The 20,339-nt window shown below is 42.6% G+C and overlaps 5 non-coding genes and 1 pseudogene across 5 annotated transcripts; 1 reads left to right on the plus strand and 5 right to left on the minus strand.

The window, feature by feature from the left end:
- Positions 1 to 5,157: 5,157 nt before the first annotated feature.
- LOC135004984 (U1 spliceosomal RNA) lies at positions 5,158 to 5,336 on the minus strand (annotated as a pseudogene).
- Positions 5,337 to 13,472: 8,136 nt separating this feature from the next.
- TRNAN-AUU (transfer RNA asparagine (anticodon AUU)) lies at positions 13,473 to 13,546 on the plus strand. Its single transcript has one exon. It is a non-coding gene; the product is annotated as a tRNA-Asn (tRNA).
- A 5,364-nt stretch (positions 13,547 to 18,910) lies between these two features.
- Positions 18,911 to 19,026, minus strand: LOC135005042 (U5 spliceosomal RNA). Its single transcript, XR_010205734.1, has one exon. It is a non-coding gene; the product is annotated as a U5 spliceosomal RNA (small nuclear RNA).
- A 275-nt stretch (positions 19,027 to 19,301) lies between these two features.
- LOC135004994 (U5 spliceosomal RNA) lies at positions 19,302 to 19,417 on the minus strand. The gene has a single exon (XR_010205687.1). It is a non-coding gene; the product is annotated as a U5 spliceosomal RNA (small nuclear RNA).
- A 274-nt stretch (positions 19,418 to 19,691) lies between these two features.
- LOC135005035 (U5 spliceosomal RNA) lies at positions 19,692 to 19,807 on the minus strand. The gene has a single exon (XR_010205727.1). It is a non-coding gene; the product is annotated as a U5 spliceosomal RNA (small nuclear RNA).
- Positions 19,808 to 20,093: 286 nt separating this feature from the next.
- Positions 20,094 to 20,209, minus strand: LOC135005001 (U5 spliceosomal RNA). The gene has a single exon (XR_010205693.1). It is a non-coding gene; the product is annotated as a U5 spliceosomal RNA (small nuclear RNA).
- Positions 20,210 to 20,339: the final 130 nt, after the last annotated feature.

Genomic DNA, 20,339 nt, shown 5'->3' on the forward strand with positions numbered 1-20,339 from the left:
CCACCAACCTTTTGGTTAATAGCCTTACACACTAACTGATTGCGCCACAGCGACACTTTGCAAAAGTAGTTACTGACAAAGGCTAATAAGCATTCATCTAGAACGATTCCTAGAAACATTTTAAAAAGTCAATAATGTGGAGAGTTTTTGTAAGATGTTTCTTCCATCAACCAATGAAGAAACACATTGGTACTTTCCCATGATGAGTGAGTGCTTCAGGATCTCTTGCACTTACATGTGCAGCAGAGTACTGTAATGGAAGCATGCTGGGTCCATAACCCAGAGGTAGGCAGATTGAAACTATCCTCTGCTATATGCATTTTTTTTTGTTAATTAAAGTAATCCAAAACTGGGATTGATATTTTTGCTCTTTTATTTTTAATTAAAGTACAATAACTTTTACCATTTTAATTTGTTTTAATAGTATATTGACAGTATTGTTTTCTTTCAAAAATCCAATTAATTTTCTTTACCCGATTATTAAAATGGTAATTGACAAAAGCAAACTACATTGTCACCAGAAGAGCAATACAAAATGTACAAGTGATATATTAAAATCATCTTTCCAGCTTGAATTTCAATGATGCATTGGGGCAACGATTTTGTGAGAAACATCTTCACCCTTAAATAAAGATTTTCTTAATTCCTTACCTGTGTGCTAATTAGATATCTCCTTGATTTCACATTAAACAGACTTCCACATGAGAAAGCAGCAAGGATGCAGTGGCGTTGATGTTTCCTGGTGTCAACCTGTATTATTTCAGTAGATATTGAAATGAGGATGCATCTTGCTGCCTTTCCAATTAAGCAAGTTTAATTTAGTAATAGGTGAAAAACCATCCCTACAAAGATGTTAATCAGATACTTGGCTTTGTGGACACTTTTCAGAGAACAAATTTGTTAGCATAAAAATAAAGCCAGAAAATGAAGAGCTGTTTAATCACTCAATTGGATTTTTTTGCCAGCATATTTCTTTTTCTCTGCAACCCACTGCTAAATTGTGCTTCCTAGCTGTTTTTATAAAATCACTGAATCAAATCTAACTCTGATTACATCAGAGAAGGCCAGGTACCCTACACCATAACAGGGGTTTTTGAAATTTTGACTTGTCTACTTAAAGATCAACAAAATCTGATAACAAGGTCAATTACGTCCCTGGGTGGGATTGAACCACCAACCTTTTGGTTAATTGCCGTACACACTAACTGATTGCGCCACAGCGATACTTTTCAAAAGTACATACTGACAAAGGCTAATAAGCATTCATCTAGAACGTTTCCTATAAAAACTTTAAATAGTCAATAATCTGGAGAGTTTTTGTAAGATGTTTCTTCCATCAACCAATGAAGAAACACATTGGTACTTTCCCATGATGAGTGAGTGCTTCAGGATCTCTTGCACTTACATGTGCAGCAGTGTACTGTAATGGAAGCATGCTGGGTCCATAACCCAGAGGTAGGCAGATTGAAACTATCCTCTGCTATATGCATTTTTTTTGTTAATTAAAGTAATCCAAAACTGGGATTGACATTTTTGCTCTTTTATTTTTACTTAAAGTACAATAACTTTTACCATTTTAATTTGTTTTAATAGTATATTGACAGTATTGTTTTCTTTCAAAAATCCAATTAATTTTCTTTACCCGATTATTAAAATGGTAATTGACAAAAACAAACTACATTGTCACCAGAAGAGCAATACAAAATGTACAAGTGATATATTAAAATCATCTTTCCAGCTTGAATTTCAATGATGCATTGGGGCAACGATTTTGTGAGAAACATCTTCACCCTTAAATAAAGATTTTCTTAATTCCTTACCTGTGTGCTAATTAGATATCACCTTGTTTTCACATTAAACAGACTTCCACATGAGAAAACAGCAAAGATGCAGTGGCGTTAATGTTTCCTGGTGTCAACCTGTATTATTTCCGTAGATATTGAAATGAGGATGCATCTTGCTGCCTTTCCAATGAAGCAAGTTTAATTTAGTAATAGGTGAAAAACCATCCCTACAAAGATGTTAATCAGATACTTGGCTTTGTGGACACTTTTCAGAGAACAAATTTGTTATCATAAAAATAAAGCCAGAAAATGAAGAGCTGTTTAATCACTCAATTGGATTTTTCTGCCAGCATTTTTCTTTTTCTCTGCAACCCACTGCTAAATTGTGCTTCCTAGCTGTTTTTTTATAAAATCACTTAATCAAATCTTACTCTGATTACATCAGAGAAGGCCAGGTACCCTACACCATAAGAGGGGGTTTGCAATTTTGACTTGTCTACTTAAATATCACCAAAATCTGATCACAAGGTCAATTACGTCCCTGGGTGGGATTAAACCACCAACCTTTTGATTAATAGCTGAACACACTAACCGATTGCGCCACAGAGACACTTTGCAAAAAGTACATACTGACAAAGACTAATAAGCATTCATCTAGAACGTTTCCTAGAAAAACTTTAAAAAGTCAATAATCTGGAGAGTTTTTGTAAGATGTTTCTTCCAGCAACCAATGAAGAAACACATTGGTACTTTCGCATGATGAGTGAGTGCTTCAGGATCTCTTGCACTTACATGTGTAGCAGAGTACTGCACTGGAAGCATGCTGGGCCCATAACCCAGAGGTAGGCAGATTGAAACTATCCTTTGCTATATGCATTTTTTTTTGTTCATTAAAGTAATCCAAAACTGGGATTGATATTTTAGCTTTTAGTTTTACTTAAAGTACAATAACTTTTACCATTTTAATTTGTTTTAATAGTATATTGACAGTATTGTTTTCTTTCAAAAATCCAATTAATTTTCTTTACCCGATTATTAAAATGGTAATTGACAAAAACAAACTACATTGTCACCAGAAGAGCAATACAAAATGTACAAGTGATATATTAAAATCATCTTTCCAGCTTGAATTTCAATGACGCATTGGGGCAACGATTTTGTGAGAAACATCTTCACCCTTAAATAAAGATTTTCTTAATTCCTTACCTGTGTGCTAATTAGATATCACCTTGTTTTCACATTAAACAGACTTCCATATGAGAAAACAGCAAAGATGCAGTGGCTTGGATTTTTGAAAGAAAACAATACTGTCAATATACTATTAAAACAAATTAAAATGGTAAAAGTTATTGTACTTTAAGTAAAAATAAAAGCTAAAATATCAATCCCAGTTTTGGATTACTTTAATGAACAAAAAAATAATGCATATAGCAAAGGATAGTTTCAATCTGCCTACCTCTGGGTTATGGGCCCAGCATGCTTCCATTGCAGTACTCTGCTGCACATGTAAGTGCAAGAGATCCTGAAGCACTCACTCATCATGCGAAAGTACCAATGTGTTTCTTCATTGGTTGCTGGAAGAAACATCTTACAAAAACTCTCCAGATTATTGACTTTTTAAAGTTTTTCTAGGAAACGTTCTAGATGAATGCTTATTAGTCTTTGTCAGTATGTACTTTTTGCAAAGTGTCTCTGTGGCGCAATCGGTTAGTGTGTTCAGCTATTTATCAAAAGGTTGGTGGTTCAATCCCACCCAGGGACGTAATTGACCTTGTGATCAGATTTTGGTGATATTTAAGTAGACAAGTCAAAATTGCAAACCCCCTCTTATGGTGTAGGGTACCTGGCCTTCTCTGATGTAATCAGAGTTAGATTTGATTAAGTGATTTTATAAAAAAAAACAGCTAGGAAGCACAATTTAGCAGTGGGTTGCAGAGAAAAAGAAAAATGCTGGCAGAAAAATCCAATTGAGTGATTAAACAGCTCTTCATTTTCTGGCTTTATTTTTATGATAACAAATTTGTTATCTGAAAAGTGTCCACAAAGCCAAGTATCTGATTAACATCTTTGTAGGGATGGTTTTTCACCTATTACTAAATTAAACTTGCTTCATTGGAAAGGCAGCAAGATGCATCCTCATTTCAATATCTACGGAAATAATACAGGTTGACACCAGGAAACATTAACGCCACTGCATCTTTGCTGTTTTCTCATGTGGAAGTCTGTTTAATGTGAAAACAAGGTGATATCTAATTAGCACACAGGTAAGGAATTAAGAAAATCTTTATTTAAGGGTGAAGATGTTTCTCACAAAATCGTTGCCCCAATGCATCATTGAAATTCAAGCTGGAAAGATGATTTTAATATATCACTTGTACATTTTGTATTGCTCTTCTGGTGACAATGTAGTTTGTTTTTGTCAATTACCATTTTAATAATCGGGTAAAGAAAATTAATTGGATTTTTGAAAGAAAACAATACTGTCAATATACTATTAAAACAAATTAAAATGGTAAAAGTTATTGTACTTTAAGTAAAAATAAAAGAGCAAAAATATCAATCCCAGTTTTGGATTACTTTAATTAACAAAAAAAAAATGCATATAGCAGAGGATAGTTTCAATCTGCCTACCTCTGGGTTATGGATTATGGACCCAGCACTTCCATTACAGTACTCTGCTGCACATGTAAGTGCAAAAGATCCTGAAGCACTCACTCATCATGGGAAAGTACCAATGTGTTTCTTCATTGGTTGATGGAAGAAACATCTTACAAAAACTCTCCACATTATTGACTTTTTAAAATGTTTCTAGGAATCGTTCTAGATGAATGCTTATTAGCCTTTGTCAGTATGGACTTTTGCAAAGTGTTGCTGTGGCGCAATCAGTTAGTGTGTAAGGCTATTAACCAAAAGGTTGGTGGTTCAATCCCACCCAGGGACTTAATTGACCTTGTTATCAGATTTTGGTGATCTTTAAGTAGACAAGTCAAAATTTCAAACCCCCTGTTATGGTGTAGGGTACCTGGCCTTCTCTGATGTAATCAGAGTTAGATTTGATTCAGTGAATTTATAAAAACAGCTAGGAAGCACAATTTAGCAGTGGGTTGCAGAGAAAAAGAAATATGCTGGCAGAAAAATCCAATTGAGTGATTAAACAGCTCTTCATTTTCTGGCTTTATTTTATGCTAACAAATTTGTGCTCTGAAAAGTGTCCACAAAGCCAAGTATCTGATTAACACCTTTGTAGGGATGGTTTTTCACCTATTATTAAATTAAACTTGCTTCATTGGAAAGGCAGCAAGTGATGTCATCCAAGCAGTGGGTCAAAGTTGGCTTCAAACCTCGTCTGCTTATGAAAAGAGAAAAGGGGTATGCAGGGCATGGCGGCCTTTTGCGGTGCTTGGATGACCCCTAGTTCGCATTAAATAATGCAGTCGAGTTTCCCACATTTGGGGAAATCACAGGGGTCAGCATACCCAGAATGCAATGAATGAACCGCTCCCTGGGAGAACAGTCTTCATGACCATGGTATCTCCTATGCAAAATAAGTATGATTTGGGATAGGGCTGGGGAGGGCCTCTGCTCAGGCACATCTCTGTCAAGTAAAGGAGATTCAACTGAGGCAGCACAAGGGAACTCTCATCTGGGGACAACAACTGCAGGGAGAACACATATTTTCAGATGAACATGGGAGGGCAGAAGGCTGCCTAATACTGAAGCACCCCCAAACAACAAACCAAATGCAACAACTAGTGCAAGCATTCCTGGGGGAAGGCCTGCAGCAGATGGATTTGCATATGGCGATGTCATCCAAGCAGTGGGTCAAAGTTGGCTTCAACCCTCGTCTGCATATGAAAAGAGAAAAGGGGCGTGCAGGGCATGGCGGCCTTTTGCGGCACTTGGATGACCCCTAGTTCACATTTCTTGCAGCAGCTGGGCACTGTAACAGCTCCAGAGCTGCTCTGTATGGCAAGTAAAAGGGTGTGGGCCCTGCAGCACTACCTGTAGTTCGCATTGTGCGAGACCCCTAGTTCGCATTAAACACCCCCACCCTCCTTCGGTGTGGGGCTCATGTTGGCCATGCCCCAGCCCCTGAAGCATTCACGCTGATTTCTTGCAGCAGCTGGGCACTGTAACAGCTCAAGAGCTGCTCTGTAAGGCAAGTAAAAGGGTGTGGGCCCTGCAGCACTACCTGTAGTTTGCATTGTGCTTTGGAAGGCACAAAGTAAGCAGACGGGAGGAGAAGTCAGGATAGTGCACAAGGGTATAGACGGGAGGGGCTCAAGAAAAAAGAAGTGGAAACAGACAGCAAACTAGGCTTCCAATGCACAATGCAAACTACAGGTAGTGCTGCAGGGCCCACACCCTATTACTTGCCTTACAGAGCAGCTCTGGAGCTGTTTAATCACTCAATTGGATTTTTCTGCCAGCATAATTTTTCTCTTACGTCCTAGAGGATGCTGGGGACTCCGTAAGGACCATGGGGGATAGACGGGCTCCGCAGGAGACATGGGCACTTTAAGAAAGACTTTAGATCTGGGTGTGCACTGGCTCCTCCCTCTATGCCCCTCCTCCAGACCTCAGTTTACTACTGTGCCCAGAGGAGACTGGGTGCTTTTCAGGGAGCTCTCCTGAGTTTCCTGACAGAAAGTATATTTGTTAGATTTTTTTATTTTCAGGGATCCTGCTGGCAACAGACTCTCTGCATCGAGGGGCGGAGGGGAGAGATGCACACCTACTTCTGTGAGTTGATAGGCTCTGCTTCTTAGGCTACTGTACAGCATTAGCTCCAGAGGGATCGGTACGCAGGTCTCACCCTCGCCGTCCGTCCCAGCGCCGCGCCGCCGTCCCCCTCGCAGAGCCGGAAGATAGAAGCCGGGTGAGTATGAGAAGAAAAGAAGACTTCAGAGGCGGCGGAAGACTTCATGATCTTCACTGAGGTAACGCACAGCAGTAAAGCTGTGCTCCATTGCTCCCATACACCTCTCACACGGCAGTCAGTGTAAGGGTGAAGGGCGCAGGGGGGACGCCCTGGGCAGCAATATAGACCTCTCTTTGGCAAATTAAATATATATGCAGCTAGGCACTGTATATATATATATAAGAGCCCCCGCCATTTTTTTACTATATTTGAGCGGGACAGAAGCCCGTCGCTGAGGGGGTGGGGCTTCTCCCTCAGCACTCACCAGCGCCATTTTCTCCACGGCACCGCTGAGGGGAAGCTCCACGGACTCTCCCCTGCTTATACCACGGTAGAAAGAGGGTCTTAAAGAAGAGGGGGGCACATAATTAGGCGCATATATATATGGAAATACAGCGCTACTGGGTAAACATAAAATTATTGTGTTTTTTTCCTGGGTCATATAGCGCTGGGGTGTGTGCTGGCATACTCTCTCTCTCTGTCTCTCCAAAGGGCCTTGTTGGGGAACTGTCCTCAGATAAGAGGATTCCCTGAGTGTATGGTGTGTCGGTACACGTGTGTCGACATGTCTGAGGTAGAAGGCTCTCCTAGAGAGGAGCAGGAGCAAATTAATGTGGTGTCTCCATCGACAACGCCGACACCTGACTGGATGGATATGTGGAATGTTTTAAGTGCTAATGTAAACTTATTACACAAGAGATTAGACAAAGCTGAAGCTAGGGAACAGTCAGGGAGTCAACCCATGCCTGTCCCTATGTCGCAGGGACCTTCGGGTCTCAAAAGCGCCCACTATCCCAAATAGTTGACACAGATACCGACACGGATTCTGACTCCAGTGTCGACTACTATGATGCAAAGTTACAGCGAAAATTGGCTAAATGTATTCGATATATGATTATTGCACTAAAAGATGTTTTGCACATCACAGAGTCCCCTGTCCCTGACACGAGGGTACACATGTATAAGGGAAAGAAACCTGAGATAACCTTTCCCCCCTCACATGAGTTGAACGAATTATGTGAAAAAGCTTGGGAATCTCCAGACAAAAAGCTGCAGATTCCCAAAAGGATTCTTATGGCGTATCCTTTCCCGCCAATGGACAGGATACGGTGGGAATCCTCCCCTAGGGTGGATAAAGCATTGACACGCTTATCCAAAAAGGTAGCGCTGCCATCCCAGGATACGGCTACCATCAGGGACCCTGCTGACCGCAAGCAGGAGGTTACCCTAAAGTCCATTTACACACATTCTGGTACCTTACTCAGACCGGCAATTGCGTCGGCCGGGGTTGTAGCGCGGTGGCAGCATGGACAGATACCTTATCAGCAGAGATTGAGACCCTAGATAAGGATGCTATGTTATTGACCATAGGGCATATAAAAGATGCTGTCCTATATATGAGAGATGCTCAAAGTGACATTAGTCTACTGGGTTCTAGAATAAACGCTATGTCGATTTCTGCTAGATGAGTCCTATGGACCCGGCAATGGACAGGTGATGCCGACTCAAAAAGGCATATGGAGGTTTTACCTTACAGGGGTGAGGAATTGTTTGGGGAAGGTCTCTCGGACCTAGTCTCCACAGCTACAGCTGGTAAATCAAATTTTTTGCCTTATATTCCCTCACAGCCTAAGAAAGCACCACATTATCAAATGCAGTCCTTTCGATCACAGAGAAACAAGAAAGTACGAGGTGCGTCGTTTCTTGCCAGAGGTAAGGGCAGAGGGAAGAAGCTGCACAACACAGCTAGTTCCCAGGAACAGAAGTCCTCCCCGGCCTCTACAAAATCCACTGCATGACGCTGGGGCTCCGCTAAAGGAGTCCGCCCAGTTGGGGGCACGTCTTCGAGTTTTCAGCCACATCTGGGTTCATTCGCAGGTGGATCCCTAGGCAATAGAAATTGTTTCTCAGGGTTACAAGCTGAAATTCGAAGAGGTGCCTCCTCGCCGGTTTTTCAAATCGGCCCTACCATCTTCTCCCCAGGAAAGGGAGATAGTGTTAAATGCAATTCACAAATTGTATCTTCAACAGGTGGTGGTCAAGGTTCCCCTGCTTCAACAAGGAAAGGGAAATTATTCGACCCTGTTTGTAGTCCCAAAACCGGACGGTTTGGTCAGACCCATATTAAATTTAAAATCCCTGAACCTATACTTGAAAAGGTTCAAGTTCAAGATGGAATCGCTAAGAGCGGTCATCGCCAGCCTAGAAGGGGGGGATTTTATGATATCTCTGGACATAAAGGATGCATACCTTCATGTACTCATTTATCCACCTCATCAGGCGTACCTAAGATTTGCGGTACAGTATTGTCATTACCAATTTCAGACGTTGCCGTTTGGTCTCTCCAGAATTTTCTCCAAGAATTTTCACCAAGGTAATGACGGAAATTATGGTGCTCCTGCGAAAGCAAGGTGTCACAATTATCCCGTACTTGAACGATCTCCTCATAAAAGCGAGATCAAGAGAGCAGTTGCTGAACAGCGTATAACTTTCACTGAAGGTGTTACAGCAACACGGCTGGATTCTCAATATCCCGAAGTCGCAGTTGGTTCCTACGACTCGTCTGACTTTGCTTGGGCATTATTCTGGATACGGACCAGAAAAGGGTTTATCTTCCGATAGAAAAGGCCCAGGAACTCATGACTCTGGTCAGGAACCTATTGAAACCAAAACAGGTGTCAGTGCATCACTGCACTCGAGTCCTGGGAATGATGGTGGCATCATACGAGGCCATTCCCTTCGGCAGGTTCTATGTGAGGATCTTGCAATGGGACCTACTGGACAAGTGGTCCGGGTCACATCTACAGATTCATCAGTTGATCACCCTGTCCCCCAGGGCCAGGGTATCTCTCCTGTGGTGGCTGCAGAGTGCTCACCTTCTAGAGGGCCGCAGGTTCGGCATTCAGGACTGGATCCTGGTGACCACGAACGCGAGCCTCCGAGGTTGGGGAGCAGCCACACAGGGAAGAAATTTCCAAGGTCTTTGGTCAAGTCAGGAGACTTGTCTTCACATCAACATCCTGGAGCTAAGGGCCATATACAACGCCCTATGTCAAGCGGAGACCTTACTTCGCGACCAACCAGTTCTGATCCAGTCAGACAACGTCACCGCAGTAGTTCATGTAAACCGCCAAGGCGGCACAAGGAGCAGAGTGGCGATGGCGGAAGCCACCAGAATTCTTCGCTGGGCGGAGAATCATGTAAGCGCACTGTCAGCAGTGTTCATTCCGGGAGTGGACAACTGGGAAGCAGACTTCCTCAGCAGACACAACCTACATCCAGGAGAGTGGGGACTCCATCAGGAAGTCTTCGCACAGATTGCAAGTCGGTGGGGACTGTTCCAGATAGACATGATGGCGTCCCGCCTCAACAAAAAGCTACAGAGGTATTGCACCAGGTCAAGAGACCCTCAGGCAGTAGCTGTAGACGCCCTAGTGACACCGTGGGTGTTCCGGTCGGTCTATGTATTTCCTCCTCTACCTCTCATACCCAAGGTGTTGATAATAGTAAGAAAAAGAGGAGTAAGAACAATTCTCATTGTTTCAGATTGGCCGCGAAGGACCTGGTATCCAGATCTGCAGGAAATGCTCACAGAAGATCCGTGGCCACTTCCTCTAAGACAGGACCTGTTGCAACAGGGGCCCTGTCTGTTCCAAGACTTACCGCGGCTGCGTTTGACGGCATGGCGGTTGAACGCCGGATCCTAGCGGAAAAGGGTATTCCAGATGAGGTCATTCCTACGCTAATAAAGGCTAGGAAGGACGTGACATCTAAACATTATCACTGTATATGGCGAAAATATGTTTCTTGGTGTGAGGCCAGGAATGCTCATACGGAAGAATTCCACCTGGGCCACTTCCTTCACTTCCTACAAACTGGAGTGAATTTGGGCCTAAAATTAGGCTCTATTAAGGTTCAGATTTTGGCCTTATCCATTTTCTTTCAAAAGGAATTGGCCTCTCTTCCTGAAGTAAGTACAAACTTTTGTGAAGGGAGTACTGCATATTCAGCCTCCTTTTGTACCTCCGGTGGTCCCTTGGGACCTTAACGTGGTGTTAAGGTTATGGTTTGAACCACTTAAAATGGTGGAGTTTAAATATCTCACTTGGAAGGTGGTCATGTTATTAGCCTTGGCTTCCGCTAGGCGAGTGTCGGAATTAGCAGCTTTATCACATAAAATCCCCTATCTGGTTTTCCATATGGATAGAGCGGAATTGCAGACCCGTCCTCAATTCCTGCTAAAAGTGGACTCATCCTTTCATATGAACCAACCTATCGTGATGCCTGTGGCTACGCGTGACTTGGAGGATTCCGAGTCCCTTGATGTGGTCAGGGCTTTGAAAATTTACGTGGCCAGAACGGCTAGAGTCAGAAAAACAGAAGCACTGTTTGTCCTGTATGCAGCCAACAAGATTGGCACCCCTGCTTCAAAGCAGACTATTGCTCTCTGGATCTGTAACACGATTCAGCAGGCGCATTCTATGGCGGGATTGCCGTTGCCTAATTCAGTCAAGGCCCATTCCACTAGGAAGGTGGGCTCTTCTTGGGCAGCTGCCCGAGGGGTCTCGGCACTACAGCTGTGCCGAGCTGCTACTTGGTCGGGTTCAAACACCTTTGCAAAGTTCTATAAGTTTGATACCCTGGCTGAGGAGGACCTCCTGTTTGCTCAATCGGTGCTGCAGAGTCATCCGCAGGAGCCCGTTTGGGAGCTTTGGTATAATCCCCATGGTCCTTACGGAGTCCCCAGCATCCTCTAGGACGTAAGAGAAAATAAGATTTTAAACCTACCGGTAAATCTTTTTCTCGTAGTCCGTAGAGGATGCTGGGTGCCCGTCCCAAGTGCGGACTACTTCTGCAAGACTTGTATATAGTTATTGCTTACATAAGGGTTATATGTTAGTTTTCATCGGTCTTGGACTGATGCTATGTTGTTTTCATACTGTTAACTGGGTAGTATATCACAAGTTATACGGTGTGATTGGTGTGGCTGGTATGAATCTTGACCTTGGATTAACAAAAATCCTTTCCTCGTACTGTCCGTCTCCTCTGGGCACAGTTTCTCTAACTGAGGTATGGAGGAGGGGCATAGAGGGAGGAGCCAGTGCACACCCAGATCTAAAGTCTTTCTTAAAGTGCCCATGTCTGCTGCGGAGCCCGTCTATCCCCCATGGTCCTTACGGAGTCCCCATCATCCTCTACGGACTACGAGAAAAATTTTTTACCGGTAGGTTTAAAATGTTATTTTTTTCTCTGCAACCCACTGCTAAATTGTGCTTCCTAGCTGTTTTTTATAAAATCACTTAATTAAATCTAACTCTGATTATGTCAGAGAAGGCCAGGTACCCTACACCATAAGAGGGGGTTTGAAATTTTGACTTGTCTACTTAAAGATCACCAAAATCTGATCACAAGGTCAATTACATCCCTGGGTGGGATTGAACCACCAACCTTTTGGTTAATAGCCCATGTAAGTGAAAGAGATCCTGAAGCACTCACTCATCATGGGAAAGTACCAATGTGTTTCTTACAAAAATTCTCCAGATTATTGACTTTTTAAAGTTTTTCTAGGAAACGTTCTAGATGAATGCTTATTAGCCTTTGTCAGTATCTACTTTTGCAAGGTGTCTATGTGGCGCAATCGGTTAGCATGTTTGGCTTTTAACCAAAAGGTTGGTGGTTCAATCCCACCCAGGGATGTATTTGACCTTGTAATCAGATTTTGGTGATCTTTAAGTAGACAAGTCAAAATTTCAAACCCCCTCTTATGGTGTAGGGTACCTGGCCTTCTCTGATGTAATCAGAGTTAGATTTGATTAAGTGATTTTATAAAAAACAGCTAGGAAGCACAATTTAGCAGTGGGTTGCAGAGAAAAAAAATTATGCTGGCAGAAAAGTCCAATTGAGTGATTAAACAGCTCTTCATTTTCTGATTTTATGTTTATGCTAACAAATTTGCTCTCTGAAAAGTGTCCACAAAGCCAAGTCTCTGATTAACACCTTTGTAGGAATGGTTTTTCACCTATTACTGAATTAAACTTGCTTCATTGGAAAGGCAGCAAGATGCATCCTCATTTCAATGTCTACTGAAATAATACAGGTTGACACCAGGAAACATAAACGTCACTGCATCCTTGCTGCTTCCTCATGGGGAAGTCTGTTTAATGTGAAAACAAGGTGATATCTAATCAGCACACAGGTAAGGAATTAAGAAAATCTTTCTTTATGGGTGAAGATGTTTCTCAAAAAATTGTTGCACCAAAGCATCATTGAAATTCAAGTGGAAAGATGATTTTAATATATCACTTGTACATTTTGTACTGCTCTTCTGGTGACAATGTAGTTTGTTTTTGTCAATTACCATTTTAATAATAGGGTAAAGAAAATTAAGTGGATTTTTGAAAGAAAACAATACTGTCAATATACTATTAAAACAAATTAAAATGGTAAAAGTTATTGTACTTTAAGTAAAAATAAAAGAGCCAAAATATCAATCCCAGTTTTGGATTACTTTAATTAACAAAAAACAATGCATATAGCAGAAGATAGTTTCAATCTGCCTACCTCTGGGTTATGGGCCCAGCATGCTTCCGTTGCAGTACTCTGCTGCTTATGTAAGTGCAAGAGATCCTGAAGCACTCACTCATCATGGGAAAGTAGCAATGTGTTTCTTACAAAAACTCTCCAGATTATTGACTTTTTAAAGTTTTTCTAGGAAACGTTCTAGATTGATGCTTATTAGCCTTTGTCAGAATAAACTTTTACGAGGTGTCTCTGTGGTGCAATCGGTTAGCATGTTTGGCTATTAACCAAAAGGTTGGTGGTTCAATCCCACCCAGGGATGTAATTGACCTTGTGATCAGATTTTGGTGATCTTTAAGTAGACAAGTCAAAATTTCAAACCCCCTCTTATGATGTAGGGTACCTGGCCTTCTCTGATGTAATCAGAGTTAGATTTGATTAAGTGATTTTATAAAAAACAGCTAGGAAGCACAATTTAGCAGTGGGTTGCAGAGAAAAAAAAATTATGCTGGCAGAAAAGTCCAATTGAGTGATTAAACAGCTCTTAATTTTCTGACTTTATTTTTATGCTAACAAATTTGCTCTCTGAAAAGTGTCCACAAAGCCAAGTCTCTGATTAACACCTTTGTAGGAATGTTTTTTCACCTATTACTGAATTAAACTTGCTACATTGGAAAGGCAGCAAGATGCATCCTCATTTCAATGTCTACTGAAATAATACAGGTTGACACCAGGAAACATAAACGTTACTGCATCCTTGCTGCTTTCTCATGTGGAAGTCTGTTTAATGTGAAAACAAGGTAATATCTAATCAGCACACAGGTAAGGAATTAAGAAAATCTTTCTTTATGGGTGAAGATGTTTCTCACAAAATTGTTGTCCCAATGCATCATTGAAATTCAAGATGGAAGATGATTTTAATATATCACTTGTACATTTTGCATTGCTCTTCTGGTGACAATGTAGTTTGTTTTTGTCAATTACCATTTCAGTAATAGGGTAAAGAAAATTAAGTGCATTTTTTAAAGAAAACAATGCTGTCAATATACTATTAAAACAAATTAAAATGATAAAAGTTATTGTACTTTAAGTAAAAATAAAAGAGCCAAAATATCAATCCCAGTTTTTGATTACTTTAATTATAAAAAAAAAATGCACATAGCAGAGGATAGTTTCGATCAATCGACCTCTGGGTTATGGGCCTAGCATCCTTCCATTGCACTACTCTGCTGCTCATGGAAGTCCGAGAGATCCTGAAGACTAAATTGATTAAAGGCCTAAAAGTACTGGACTATAAGGAAAGACTTACTAGGCTGAATATGTATACACTAGAAAAGAGGTGCCTAAGAGGAGATATTATTAATATCTTCAAATATGTAAAGATACATAACAAAGAGTTATCAGAGGAATTATTTATTAAAAGAACACGTGGTCACTCGCTGCGACTGGAGGAAAGTTCAGAACGCAATGGAGGAAAGGGTTCTTAACTGTTAGGGCAATCAGGATGTGGAATTCCCTGCCAGGGAAGGTGGTAATGGCGGACTCTGTAATTGGATTTAAAAAAGGAATGGATACATTTCTGAATGAAAAAGCTATCCAAGGTTATAATACTTAAAATATCAACAAGGTTAATCCGGGGGTAACATGAGTTATAGTAGCTAACTAGTCATAAAACATTATTCAGCAAGTATGTAGAATCATCACAACTTAAAACAGGTTGAACACGATGGGCAATTTGCCTCTATTCAACCTCAAAAACTATGTTACTATATGTTACTATATTACTGTAGTATACAGAACACCACAATGCAATGAGCAGTGATAGTGAGCACTGATGAGGATACAAGAACTGACACTGAGCAGCAAGATGCAGCACTGGACTATTAGTTATGTACTGTAGTATGCTGAGCACCACAATGCAGCACAAGACAATGAGCAGTGATACTGAGCACTGATGAGGATACTACTGAGAACTGACACTGAGCAGGAGAGACACACTACTAGTATTACTGAGCAGCAATAAGTAACCACTGATACTGAGCACTGATATTGAGATTTCCACTGAGAGAACATAGCCACGTCCTCTCCGCTCTCTCTTCAATGCACGAGTAAAAATGGCGGCAACGCGCAGCTCTATATATAATATCCGAATCTCGCGAGAATCCGACAGCGGGATGATGACATTTTCCCTTGTTCAGGTTTTCCGAGTCAGGCGGGAACAACCGAGCCTGCCTCAGACCAGTGTAAACAACGTGGAGTTCGTGGGGAATTCGGTTCTCGGAGAACCGAACCCGCTCCTCTCTACCTTATACCCATCAATTTTTTTTATTTTCAATCTAAGCCCCTGCAGTTTTCTGTAAGCATCTGCTTCGCTATCATGATCAACAAGTCACAAGGGCAAACACTCAGGGCTTGAGGCATAGATCTTTGGACCAGCTGCTACAAGCATGGCAGAGGTGTCACTATCACTGGTGACACCCAGAGAGGTGGCGAGGGAGATTGTAATGCAGTGCGTGCAAATAAGCAGCGCAATGGTAAAAAGGAGGCATGATTTCATAGGTAGGGGCGTGGCCTGGTGGCCTGAATCTACATTTTGTTGCTCCGGGTGTCCCGGGGGTTGGGGGCTGCACCCGGGGACTAGTGTGTAAGCGGTGCTGGCTCCTGCACAGTGACAGGGCATGGCCACCCAGTATGACACCTCCCTTCTTGACCATGCTGTAATTGCAGTCGCACTGCAGTTCAGCGTGATCATAAACAATGGTGTAGCCTCCTGCTGGTGCAGACTGTATGTGCGCGCAGGAAGCCGCCACCATTTTTGTGATCACAGCGGCTGAATGTGATGTCATACAGCCGCTGTGACCACGCCCCCTGTGTCTCCTCCATTGCAGACCCCATTTTGAAGCCTTGCCCCCGCACTGCTCCATCCCTGACTTGGAAATGGAGTGTTGCTGACCCCACTCTCCCCCCCTGCCCCGATTGACAGGCAGAGGCGATCGCATGCAGGCACATGCATATGCTCTTAGCAATTTTTGCAGTTGGATCGCTTATTGTGATTGCAATCCAACCTGAATCAGGCCCTATTACCTATCACAATGCGCTGCGGGCAGTACAAAATTGGGTTAATATAGGAGAAAAACCCCCAGACCTGTGCTCCTTAACTGTACCTGGTGGCTAGTGGAGCGGCTGCCCAGTAATCAGTGTCCACCCCAGTGCGCACACGGCCCACCCCCTACGGCCACGCTCCCCTTTATCAGCGGCCTCGTGATCCGGAAGGGCGGTGTGTGTGTGTGACTGACCTTAGGAAGAAACCGGAGCCTCCGCTGCAGTGACCCAGCAACCAGGGCACGGGAGTATACAGCGCCGCTGGGAGTGATGAAGCTGCAGTAAAGATGTCTATTAGACCTAGCCTGCTGCAGCCCTTGTAGATTATCATAAAACAAGTTCTTCTTTTCTTGTCAAAATTAATAGCTAAGAATAGGCTGCCTGAGGCAGGCCCCTGTTAAGTGGCCTGCTACTGAAGGCACCAACTACAAACTGAGCTCCCTGTTCATGGAAGCGGGGTTATAGAGGAGGATGCGCTGAGCATCTTGGGAACAGTCAAAAGCTTTGAGCCGGTTGGTGCCTCAGATCAAGATCCTACTCTACACCCCAATGTGAATCCTTGTGGAGTCCAGTGTACCCCACAGAAGAAATTAATGTGTCACACCCATTGGCAGCAACCTAAGAATAGCTGCTGACGGGCACAATTGAGAAAGGAAGGGGGGGGGGGCATTTGAATCCAGCACATAGATGCAATTCAAATATGTAATTTGTACCTTCCTATTTTAAAATATAATGGATGAACCTCACCCTGTGAGAACAATCTTCATGATCAAGAGATCTAATATGTAAAATAAGTATGAGTTGGGATAGGGCTGGGGAGGGTGGCAGCTCGGGCAGCCCCTCCCCCGTCAAGTTAAGGAGATTCAACTGAGGAAGCACAAGGGAACTCTCGTCTGGGGACAACAACTGCAGGGAGACCACATCTTTTCAGATGAACATGGGAGGGCGGAAGGCTGCCTAATACTTAAGCACCATCAAATATCAAACCATATCCAACAACTAGTACAAGCATTCCTGGGGGAAGGTCTGCAGCAGACGGATTTGCATACGGTGATGTCATCCAAGCAGTGGGCCAAAGTTGGCTGGAACCCTCATCTGCATATAAAAAGAGAAAAGGGGCATGCAGGGCATGGCGGCCTTTTGCAGTGCTTGGATGACCCCTAGTTCGCATTAAACACCCCCACCCTCCTTTGGTGTGGGGCTCATGTTGGCCATGCCCCATCCCCTGAAGCATTCATGCTGATTTCTTGCAACAGCTGGGCACTGTAACAGCTCCAGAGCTGCTCTGTAAGGCAAGTAAAAGGGTGTGGGCCCTGCAGCACCACCTGTAGTTCGCATTGTGCGTTGGAAGGCACAAAGTAAGCAGACGGGAGGAGAAGTCAGGATAGTACACAAGGGCATCCTTTTTTCTTAGTCCATAGAGGATGCTGGGGTCACATTAAGAACCATGGGGTATAGACGGGATCCGCAAGAGACATGGGCACTTTAAGACTTTCAAAGGGTGTGAACTGGCTCCTCCCTCTTTGCCCCTCCTCCAGAATCCAGTTATAGGAACTGTGCCCAGGGAGACGGACATTTCGAGGAAAGGATTTATTGTTAAACTAAGGTGAGCATCTTACCAGCTCACACCTTAAGCATGCCGCAGAACGTGGCATTCAACAGAACACAAGCCAACGGCATGAACAATTGCAGCAAAAAGCTGACCAGAACCGTAACACAACATGTGTATAACCACAAGTAATAACTGCAGACACAGTATGGACTGGGACGGGTGCCCAGCATCCTCTACGTACTAAGAGAAAAGGATTTACCGGTAGGTATTAAAATCCTATTTTCTCATACGACCTAGAGGATGCTGGGGTCACATTAAGAACCATGGGGTTATACCAAAGCTCTTGAACGGGTGGGAGAGTGCGTACGACTCTGCAGCACCGAATGACCCAACTTGAGGTTATCATCAGCCAAGGTATCAAACTTGTAAAACTTAGCAAAAGTGTTTACTAAATAGCTGCTCTACAAAGTTGCAATGCCGAGACTCCCCGACCAGCTGCCCAGGATGAACCCACCTTTCTAGTAGAATGGGTCTTCACCTAATTCAGTAACGGCAATCCTGCCGTGGAATGAGCATGCTGAATCTTACCACAGATCCAGCGCATAATGGTCTGCATGGAAGCAGGACACCCAATCCTGTTGGGAGCATACAGGACAAACAGAGCCTCTGTTTTCCTAATCTGAACCGTTCTGGTGACATAAATTTTCAAAGTTCTGACCACAGCCAGAGACTTTGACTCAACGAAGGTGTCAGTGGCCAAAGACACCATGTGGAAAGATGAACCACCTTTGGCAGAAATTGTTGACGTGTCCTCAATTCTGCTCTATCTTCATGAAAGATCAAATAAAGGCTCTTGTGATACTGCATGGTTTGTACTGTTTTCCATGTGCTCCCAGATCTTTCAAGCAAGTAGCATGGTCAAGAAAGTTCTGTTTGAAAAGAAACAAACATTTACTGTCATTGTTATGCAAATAAACTTACATTAAAGCTAACAAGAAAGCACACTCGTTCTGTCTTTAAACTGATAAAAGAAACCCCAATAATATGGGGCATGCAAAAATTGAGATAAAACTCAGTTTTGCTCCTCTCCACGGAAATCTTTAATAAAAGGCGAAATATTTGTTAGTTCTGAAGAGAAACCAGAGCATGACCAAGATTCCACCTGTCGCCTGAGTGCCATGCCAGCAGTTCTCATTCAGCTCAAAGTGAGCACCCAATTTGAATGAAAGAAAGCAGATTTCTCACCAGGCTTCCCCTTGCTATAAACATGGTTTGTACTCTTTTCCATGTGCTCCCAGATCTTTCAAACAATTAGTGTGGTCAAGAAAGTTCTGTTTGAAAAGAAACAAACATTTACTGTCATTTCTATGCAAATGAGCTTACATTAAAGCACACTCGTTCTATCTTTAAACCGATAAAATAAAACCCCAATAAGATGGGGCATGCAAAAATTGAGATAAAACTCAGTTTTGCTCCTCTCCACGGAAATCTTTAGTAAAAGGCGAAAGATTTGTTCGTTCTGAAGAGAAACCAGAGCATGACCAAGATTCTACCTGTCGCCTGAGTGCCATGCCAGCAGTCCTCATTCAGCTCAAAGTGAGCACCCAATTTGAAAGAAAGAAAGCAGATTTCTCACCAGGCTTCCCCTTGCTATAAACATGGTTTGTACTCTTTTCCATGTGCTCCCAGATCTTTCAAGCAATTAGTATAGTCAAGAAAGTTCTGTTTGAAAAGAAACAAACATTTACTGTCATTTCTATGCAAATGAGCTTACATTAAAGCACACTCGTTCTATCTTTAAACTGATAAAAGAAACCCCAATAAGATGGGGCATGCAAAAATTGAGATAAAACTCAGTTTTGCTCCTCTCCACGGAAATCTTTAATAAAAGGCGATAGATTTGTTCGTTCTGAAGAGAAACCAGAGCATGACTAAGATTCCACCTGTCGCCTGAGTGCCATGCCAGCAGTCCTCATTCAGCTCAAAATGAGCACCCAATTTGAAAGAAAGAAAGCAGATTTCTCACCAGACTTCCCCTTGCTATAAGCATGGTTTGTACTCTTTTCCATGTGCTCCCAGATCTTTCAAGCAATTAGTATGGTCAAGAAAGTTCTGCTTGAAAAGAAACAGACATTTATTGTCATTGTTATGCAAATAAACTTACATTAAAGCTAACAAGAAAGCACACTCGTTCTGTCTTTAATCTGATAAAAGAAACCCCAATAATATGGGGCATGCAAAAATTGAGATAAAGCTCAGTTTTGCTCCTCTCCACAGAAATCTTTAGTAAAAGGCGAAAGATTTGTTCGTTCTGAAGAGAAACCAGAGCATGACCAAGATTCCACCTGTCGCCTGAGTGCCGTGCCAGCAGTCCTCATTCAGATCAAAGTGAGCGCCCAATTTGAAAGAAAGCAGATTTCTCACCTGTCTTCTCCTTGCTATAAGCATGGTTTGTACTGTA

This window comes from Pseudophryne corroboree, unplaced genomic scaffold (assembly GCF_028390025.1).
Source record: "Pseudophryne corroboree isolate aPseCor3 unplaced genomic scaffold, aPseCor3.hap2 scaffold_195, whole genome shotgun sequence".
Taxonomy (NCBI): Eukaryota; Metazoa; Chordata; class Amphibia; order Anura; family Myobatrachidae; genus Pseudophryne; species Pseudophryne corroboree.